Below are 8308 nucleotides of genomic sequence, written 5' to 3'. Positions count from 1 at the left end.
CAGCCCGAGTCACGTGACTGCGCCGCGCCGCGCCGGGGGCGGGGCCTGGGCCGAGCGTTTCCGGGATGGGCGGGCCCTGGGCGGGGTGAGCGGTAAGGGGCGGGGCGCGCCTTAAAGGGCCCGGCGCCGCTTTCGGCCCACGCACACCCAGCGAGAACTTTTTACTTTGCAAGTGTCCAACCTCAAGAAAAGCTGCGATAGTAGGCAGTGCCCATACGCCGGCCATGAACTGACTGTCACGTCTAAGTGACTTCTCGCTGTATCTGCCTAACGCTGCTGAATGAGTTCAGCCGAGTCACCACCACGCAGGGTGACGTCATCCTCACGGTCGGCCCTCCAGAGTTCCGAAGACGTCACTGCGTTCGCTGTCACACACTGGAGAGGATCTGGAGGACGCGGGGGGCTGTGCGTGGCTTACACGCACTATGACGTCACTGATGGGGCGCGGGCGCGCGTGACGTGGGTAGAGCGGCAGGTCGCCAACTTCTGCGCGCTGTCCCTTCGAGCAGGGTCTTGATCGCGGTTCATAGGTCTGGGACTTTCCCCCGGAGGTGGGCGTCCGCGCCCCGGCTCAGGATGCCGCTGCCCGCTCCTGCTCGTGGCCCCGGTGGTGGCTCAGCGCCTGGGCCCCGCACCCGCGTGGATGGAGCTCCCGGCTCCGGCCGGGGTGGGCCTGGGGGGTGGCCAGCAGGCGGGAGCCCGCTCTGTGCGTGTGGATGTCCGTCTCTCCGTGATTCCAATTAAATAACTTTTCACTTATCATTTCAGAACCCGCCTACCTCGCATCAAGCGCAGGACTAAACCCATCAGGATGTCGGGGTGAGGCCGGAGGAGCCCGGGCGCCCCCGTCTGGGTCTTGGGGGGGCGCTGAGAACTCGGCCCTGACGCCTGCGGGGCCGCAACTTCGCGTCAAGCTCCAGACCAAGTGGGAGAAAACATTCGCATCGCGTAGAGTCTAGAAAAAGGGCGAAGATCCAAAGATCCCCAACGCGGAACCGCAGAGCCATGGTGGGGGCGGGGAGTCTGAAAACCAGACCGAAAAATTGGGCAAGAAAAACCATGAATGCACAATTCTTGAAAAAAGACCTAAGAACATGTGTGCCCTGGAGAGCCGTCTTGGCTGTTAAAACATAATAAGTCGTCTTAGGAATGATTTTTTAAAAAGATTTATTGTATTTATATACCTGAAAAGCAGAGATACAGAGAGGGAGAGACACAGAGGTCTTCTATCTGCTGGCTCACTCCCTAAATGGCAGCAATGGCCGGAGCTGGATGGGTCCAAAACCAGGAGCCAGGAGCTTCTTCCGGGTCTCCCACGCAGGTGCAGGGGCCCAAGCACCTGGGCCATCTTCCACTGCTTTCCCAGGCCACAGCAGAGAGCTGGATTGGATGTGGGGCAGCCGGGACCTGAACTGGGGTCCGTATGGGATGTCCCGGCTGAGGGCGGTGGCCTTACCCACCACAGGGCCCCAGCGCCGGCGCCAAGAGTGACTTAAACTGGTGGGAGGCGCTCGCTTTCTTCGCCATAGGAGAAATGGAAGCTGTGCAGACAACCGCGCCACGCAGGCGATGTCACGGGAATGTAAGAACCGGGGGAGGCTGAGTGAGGGGTGCGATTTTTTAGAGATTTGCTTATCTGGAAGGCAGAGTGACCGGCATTGAATAAACCCTTGAGGGGCAGGTGTTGGGCTGCCTGGGGTGCCCACACCCCTACCAGAGCACCTCGTTCCAGCCCCAGCCGCTCCACTTCCGATCCAGCTTCCTGCTCACGCACACCCAGGGAGGCAGCAGCCACGGCTCAAGTCCTGGGGTCCCTGCGCCCCGCCCGCGAGATCCTGATTGAGTTCCGGGCTCCTGGCTTTGACGTGGCCCGGCCCAGGATGTCGGGCACTCTGTGTGTGTGTGTGGGGGGGGACCAGCTGATGGAAGCCGTCTCTCCATCGGCCTCTGCCTTTCAACTAGAAATGATGGTGCGCACACATTGAAGAATAAAGCTGCGAGGCGCGTGAGTGCCCTGACGTCACACTGCCTCGTCCACAGCAGGCGCTGCCCACGGACACACGGCACACCCAGTCGGGGTCTCTTCTCCCTGGAGGGAGGCCAGGCGATGGCCTGGAGGTGGCAGTCAGACCACACCCTGAGGTCTTTCTTGGCCAAGCGATGCTGCAAGCCAATTCTGAACCGGTGGACCCAGAGTTAGCCCTTTACCCTGTGGGCTCTGCCGCTGACACCAGGAGCAAACCAGCAGGTGAAACATCCCTCTCTCTGTCTCTGTCTCTCTGACTTTCCAATTAAATGAAAATTCAAAAAACATTTTTAAAGAGGAAAAAAAAAAAAAAAACCAAAGCCAGGAAACCTGAATGAGGAAGAGGAACCAGCCAGCCATGAGGAAATCTTGGGCAAGAGCCTTCCATTCAGAAGCAAGAGCAGCAGTATGTGCAAGGGTCCTGGGGCACCGAGGAGCTTGCCTTGTTGGGAGGACAGAAGGGAGGACCCTGAGGGCAGGGTAGAGGCGTGACAGAGGGGAGGACTCCTGGTTTGCCACAAAGTAACCTCCCAAAGCTTCCTCCAGGTGCCTCCCCCCACTGCCTGCACTCCCGGTGAGCTGAGCCCCCTCCTCGCCCTCTCTAAAGGACTCACTCCGTTGCTCTCGGTACCCATCATCGCCATCTTTGTTAATCACATACTGTGTCACAGTCACCCAGGAAGTTCCCACTGCCACTGTTCCAATTGTGCAGAAGGGGAAACTGAGGTTCAAGCAGGTGACCTGACTTGTCCCGGTCACAACGCCTACAATGACAGCTCTGCGGATGCTACCCACTGCGGCCACCAGGGGGCGCACTTCGCCCGGTCCCACTGGCTTGCCCAGGCAGAGTTTCACATCTGGCGGACAGAGGCCAGACCTGTGCCGCCTGCAGCTAGCGCCCCCGCCCCAGCCCTGTTTCCTTAGGGTCCGTGGCCCGAGTGACGTCAGCACTCCGAACCTGGAGGATCCAGCCGGCTGCACGAGGGTTGGCACCGAGTGCCCTGAGACACCACCCCGGGGCTGCCTGAGGATGCCTGGGGCTCAGTCCCGGCTCTGCCCCCCAACCAGCTTCCTGCCAATGTGCGCCCTGGGTCTAGCCGGTCTGGAGACCCAGCTGGTAGCCACTACCTAGAAGGGACCCAACGCTGACAGAGGCGATGGCCGGGGTCTCGCCGAAGCTGACCCGGTGACCGTGCCGGTGGCACTGGCCCCGAGGAAACACACATCTGGGACAGGAGCGAGTGCCGGCCGCGAAGCCCGCGCCATCTGCTGGAGCTGCTGACCACTAAGTGGCGCCTGCCCTCGACCTGCCATGCAGAACGCAAGCCCCTGTCACAAGGACGTCTCGGAACTGTGTTCTGGTTGTGTTTATGTACGTATCTGAAAGGCGGAGTGACAGAGGTTCGCTCCCCAGGACCACAGCTGCTGCCTCCCAGGCGATGGCAGGGAAATGGAGCTGAGACTCGAACCCAGGGCCCGTGGTCTGGGAGGCCGGCATCCCAGCTGGTATCTTGACCACTGCGCCCAGCCCCCACTCCGCTCATTTCTGCTGGTTTGGGGTTGGGTGCAGCACAGCCTGCCGGGATGCTCCGGGGTCCTTGCTCCTCAGCCTCCCTGGACTACACCCCCCACCCCCGCGCTCACCGTGCTCACCAGCTCCCTCCGTGGACTGCGGCGTGGCGGCAGCGGCCACTTCCCAAAGGCCGACCCCCTGGACCTTGTATCTTAGGTGCAGGATCCGAGCGCAGAGCCTTCTTTCTCAAGGGGAGGGGACAGTCGTGTCCGGGCACCGTGAGCCAGGCGCTGTGTCAGGCCCACGAGAGTCAGGAGGAGGCGGACGGCGGTCGGAGGCTCAATGGTGTCTGTGACCGCGGCAGCTCCCGGGTGTCCCACTCCGTGGGCCCGCTGAGTACCAGTGCCCCCATGTTTCAGATGGGGAACGTGTGGCTCAAATCGATAAAATGACGGCCCCAGGGTGGCCGGGGCACAGCAGAGCTGGCATCGGACCTGGGTCTGGGCGGCCCCCGGCGCTGCTCCGGTGCTGTTGAAAGGGCCTTTTCCAACCCAGGAAGTGGGCCTTGGCTCCGACCACCACAGCAGGGGGGTTCCAGGTGCTGTGAGCCAGGCCAGGCCACATCGGCCCCCTTCTCGGTCCCCAGGGGCCTCTCAACAAATGGTCATTCTGCCCCCCGCCCCACCCCCATCGCACCCCAGTCCTGGGGGACAAGGAGGCGGGGCCCTGCCTTTGCAGCTGACTCGGCTCGGTGACCCCCAGCCCTTGTCCTTGCTGGGCCCCTAAACGCCGGGGTCACAGACCCCACGGCGAAGGAGGACTTTACCCTGAAGTCAGCAGTTCTGGAGCTGCGGCCGCGCAGCAGCTGACCTGGGGGGGGCAGCGGGCCCCGGAGCAGGCTGGGTCATTCCCTCAGGACAACTCCAGCCATGGGTGCCTTGTGCTGGCTGCCGGGACACGGCGTCAGGCTGAGCCGGGCGGCGCCGGGAGGGTTCTCGGGCGGAGGAGGACTTTGCAGTAGCAGTGGGATGGTGGTGACAACCATGGCCTCTGCGAAGGGTGCCCAGTCCACGCCAGGCATGACGTCTGGGGCTTCACACCCAGTGTCATCTCGCAGGGACCCCATAGGTGGGACCGGCCCCAGGTTACAGGGAGGGAAAGTGAGGCCGGAGAGTCTGTTTCCCACGGGTGGCACAGAGGCCCGGCGCCCTGGGGCTCTAAGCACATCAGGCTCTGCCCTCAACGCCACCTACCCCTCCTCCGGAAGTTAGGAGCCTGTGGGGGGCGGCAGGAGGGAGGAGGACCCCCCAGGCGGGGCTCTGCGCTGGGTCAGGTGGAAGCAGGGCCAGTGCACAGAGAGCTCTCCCAGGGCAAGAAGGAGGTGTGTGTGGGGGGGTTGGAGATGAGTCCAGGAGCGGGCGTGGGCCCAGCGGTGGCCTGCCAGACATGCCTGTCCCCCACTTTACCTCCTACATTTCTGGCCCCTCACCAGGGCCCAGCCCACCCCCTGGAGGAAAGGTGGGTGGCAAGGCTGCCCCAACCTCCCCAGGAGCCTGTGGGGCTGGGGAGGGCAGCAGCCACCAGTCTTGACCAGTTCCCCACATTCTGTTTTTAAAAGCAATGCTTGGGGGGCAGCGCTGTGGTGTCGCGGATAAAGCCACAGCCTGCAGCACCGGCATCCCATATGGGCACCGGTTTGAGTCCCGGCTGCTCCACATCTGATCCAGCTCTCTGCTGTGGCCTGGGAAAGCAGTAGAAGATGGCCCAAGCCCTTGGGCCCCTGCACCAACGTGGGAGACCTGGAAGAAGCTCCTGGCTCCTGGCTTCAGATCAGCGCAGCTTCGGCCATTGCAGCCAACTGGGGAGTGAACCAGTGGATGGAAGACCCCCCTGCTCTCTCTCGCTTGCTCGCTCGCTCTCCTTTCAAATAAACTTTAAAAGAAAAAAAGCAATGCTGGGGAGTGGGAGGTTAAATCCCCACCTGCAGTGCCAGCATCCCGTATGTGCACTGGCTGGAGTCCCAGCTGCTCTACTTCTGATCAGCTCCCTGTTAATGTGCCTGGGAAAGTGGTAGAAGATGGTCCAAGTACTTTGGTCCATTCTCTCCACGGGAGACCCAGAAGAAGCTCTTGGCCCAGTCCCAGCCATTGCAGCCATTTAGGGAGTGAACCAGTGGATGGACAGAGTTCTTTGTCTCTCCCTCCTTCCCTCTCTATCTCTGCCTTTCAAATAAATAAATAAATCTTTTAAAAAAAGCGATGCTGGGGACCAGCATTGCAGTATAGCAGGTAAAGCCACTGCTTGCAATGCTGGCATCCCATATGGGCACAGGTTCAAGTCCCGGCTGCTCCACTTTTGACCCGGCTCCCTAATGCACCTGGGAAAGCAATGGAAGATGGCCCAGACGGCTCCAGGCTCCTGGCTTCAGCCTGGCCATTTGGAGAGCGAACCAGCGGATGGATGGAACGTGGACCTCTGTGTCTCTCTCTAAAGTGCTTGCTGGGTGGGGTAGGGCCCTCCTGGTCCCCCCCCACACACACACTGGGATCTTCTCAAACACCTCTTATCACTATTCATTACGGAGCAGGTTGGCCCTTTTCTGCTCACTCGGGACTCGAAACCCCCGTTTCTCCCTCTAACTGGGCCGCCTTATCCACCTGTTTTCTATCTCAGAACCTGCAGGCTGGGGCGGAGGGAGCGCCATAGGCGGGAAGCCTGTGCCTTTAAGGCCCAGAGCCGAGCGCGCCTCGGGGGCGTGTCGTGGGGGGCGTGGCTGAGCGAGGGGCAGGCCTTCGGGGGCGTGTCCGGAGGCGGACCCGGTCTCTGGGGCGTGTCCTGGGGCGTGGTTGGAAGTGAGCGGGACAGGGGCGGAGCGAGCGGCGGCCGGCACCCGCAGAGCGCTGGGAGAGCCCGGGACGCGGCACCGGGCGGGGCTCCGGGGCGAGCGGCTTCCGAGCTCCGGGCGGGCGGCGCGGGCCGGCGGGCTGGGCCCGGGGAGGCCGTGAGGCCCTGCGGGTCGCCGTGCGGAGCTGCAGCTTCCCAGGCCGGGGCCGAGGTAAGAGGAGCGCCCGCACCTGCCCGGACGCCGCGGGAGGGCCCGGGCAGCCCGGTTCAACTTCTCGACTCCACCCGGAGTGGGAAACCGAGGCCCCTGCCACCCCCCCGGGGCGCGGTGAACGCCCACCTGTGAGTGGGAAGGAGCCGGCGCCCACGCGCGGAGGCGAGGCGGCACTGAGAACACCTTGGGCGCGAGCATCGCCGCCCGCGTCCGTGCCCCTGCTGCGGAGCGGACGGGGAAAGGGACGCGTCTGCGCCCGGGGCGCCCGCAGGCCGAGCGGCGGAGGCTGGAGCCCTTCCCCACCCGCAGGTGAGGTCCGCGCCCCTCTCCTGCCCCCCCAGCTCCCCTGCGCCCCTGCCCGGCCGCCCGGGCACACCCCACCCCGGCGCTGTGGGCTCTGTCCTCACCGTAACACACGTGTCAAAGCCAGCAGCACAGAAGTAGTTCGTTCAGGATTTTTTTTCCCGGGGTAACTTCTTTGAGAAAAAAAACTTTTAGCGTGATGTGGCCATTGGCGCTGCTAACGGACCCCGCAGCGTTGAGCAATTCGCTTCCCTTTGCCTGCAATTTCCCCATTAATGATCTCCCCACTGGCTCTGTGACCTAGGGCAGGGCAGGTTCCGGGACTTCTGTAAGTCCCAATGCCCCCCAACCACCACCACCATGCAAAAGGAGTGGGGCTAAAAACACCTCCGGAATTGTCCCGAGGGAGGAGCAGGCCTCCGTTTGCTCGTCTGTAAAATGGGAAGAACAGCACCTGGTGCTGGCACGTTGCGGGGATCAAACGAGAGTGTTCAGCTCGGTGTGAGACGGAGCAGCAGCGATGTTCGGGACGCCGGGCAGAAGGGGGCAGGCACTGAGCGTCATGTGGGACGCGCACACCCGGGCAGAGTGCCTGGGTGCAAGGTCTGGCTCCACTTCCGGTGACGCTTTGCTGCTCACACCCACCCGGGAAGCAGCAGATGGTGCTTGAAGTGTCCGGGCCACTGGCACCCTCATAGGAGACCTGCATGGAAGCTCCGGGCTCCTGGCTTCGGCCTGGCCCAGCTCCAGCTGTTGCAGGCGTTTGGAGAGTGGACCGTTGAGAGGAAGATCTGTCTCTCTGCCTTGTGAATTAAGTACATAAAGGAAAACATCTTCAAAAATGTGGTGGCATGGCCCCTCCGGGTCTCAGACTGGTGGCTCAGAATCAAGTCCACTCCTGAAGTTTTCTCTTTAAAAAAAAAAAAAAGATTGATTTATTTATTATTTGAAAGGCAGAGTTACAGAGAGGCAGAGAGAGAGAGAGGTCTTCTATCTGCTGGTTCACTGTCCAGATGGCCGTAATGGCTGGAGCCAGGAGCCTCTGCTGGGTCTCCCACATGGGTGCAGGGGCCCAAGGACTTGGGTCATCTTCTGCTGCCCTCCCAGGCCATGGCAGAGAGCTGGATCAGAAGTGGAGCAGCTGGGTTTCAAACCGGCACTCACATGGGATGCCGGCACTGCAGGCGGCAGCTTTATCTGCTACACCACAGCGCCGGCCCCCAAAGTTTCCTCTTACTGTCAAGGCTGGCCTGGTTCCCGCCACTGCCCACTTCCCATTAACCTCACACGGTGGAGCCCTAGAGACAGACTCTGGGCCCTGTCTCAAGTTCCTCCCAGCCCTGATGGTGAGGGGGCTTCCATGTAGACCCCTGCGGAGCAAGGACGAAGGGCATGTCCAGTCTGGGGC

General features: G+C 62.1%; 1 protein-coding gene across 3 annotated transcripts in view; it reads left to right on the top strand.

Moving 5' to 3' along the window:
- Window positions 1–6507: 6507 nt before the first annotated feature.
- Window positions 6508–8308, top strand: part of SLC8B1 (solute carrier family 8 member B1) — a 30529-nt gene continuing 28728 nt past the window's right edge. Inside the window, exon 1 of one of the 3 annotated variants that reach the window (XM_062182513.1) lies at window positions 6508–6594. The gene's annotated coding sequence lies outside the window, so the exon portion shown is untranslated. Of the gene's footprint in view, window positions 6907–8308 lie in introns of all 3 variants that reach the window. The other 2 variants (XM_062182512.1, XM_062182514.1) reach the window with 2 other exon arrangements.

This window comes from Lepus europaeus, chromosome 23 (genome assembly GCF_033115175.1).
Source record: "Lepus europaeus isolate LE1 chromosome 23, mLepTim1.pri, whole genome shotgun sequence".
Taxonomy (NCBI): Eukaryota; Metazoa; Chordata; class Mammalia; order Lagomorpha; family Leporidae; genus Lepus; species Lepus europaeus.
Note: the sequence above shows the minus strand (reverse complement) of the source record. Positions and strands in the feature narration are given on the sequence as shown.